A 951-nucleotide genomic window follows, 5' to 3' on the forward strand; every position below is an offset into this window, starting at 1 on the left:
TTCCCCCACCCTGGCCCCGCAGGCCCCGAGCCCCCAGCGGGAGCGAAGCTGGGGCTTAAATTATCTGCGAAAATCCCAGACGCTGGCTAAATTTCTCCCACCCCAGTCAAGTTGCCAGAGTATGCAGCTGCTTCTCTTGCAGCTGGCATAGTAAAAATGTTGACGACTAACTAGCAGCATGAAACCTTTCTTTCCAATTCAGTCGTTACAGCAGGGGTTGATGCTTTCTCCCTGTTGATGGGGTGCACGCTCCCTGCCGCTAGCTGCAGTATTATTGTTCTTGCTTTGACGGGCTTGTTTTTGTTTGATTGGATTTGAGTTTTGAAAAAGAACGTCTAGACAACGATTATGTCAGTGGCAGGAGGATGATGGACTTAGGTACTAGGAAAGGAGAGAAACCTAGAGGGGAAAAAACGGGTTCTTTCCTGCAGCTGCGACTGTTGGTGGCACGTGTCTGGCCTTAACAGGTACCTGCTGGGATGGAAGAGGCTGCCAACGGGGAACGGCTCCAGTGCCGGTGTCAGCCCCGGCCGATGACACTACCCCGCACCCAGCCGCTCCCCGGGGAGGAGCGCGGGTGGCAGGAAACGCCGCGCTGCCACTCTTGTTCAGAACCTTCAGTCCGCCCTGACGCTGATTAGCCACTCAGTAATCTCCTGGGAGCTTCACTCTTGAACAGGGAAAGGGGGATAGGATGAAGTTTTTGCTCAGATCTTTCCGCGGCCGCACTGCCCATCTCGCGTGGATGCTTGGAGACAAATGCCTGGCTCAAGTTGGCAATGACAGAGATTGGGCTGGGGAAACCTCCCGGAGAGTGCGTTCAACCGGACAGGTGGACGGAAGCACAGGTAGTTCATTAGAAGGATGTGGAAATAGGAAAGACGTAAGGAAGGAGGGAAGTGCAGGGAGACTAATCCTAATTCGGGGAGAGGGGTATAAGTTCCTGGCAAA

This window comes from Colobus angolensis, unplaced genomic scaffold, assembly GCF_000951035.1.
Source record: "Colobus angolensis palliatus isolate OR3802 unplaced genomic scaffold, Cang.pa_1.0 Scaffold493, whole genome shotgun sequence".
Taxonomy (NCBI): domain Eukaryota; kingdom Metazoa; phylum Chordata; class Mammalia; order Primates; family Cercopithecidae; genus Colobus; species Colobus angolensis.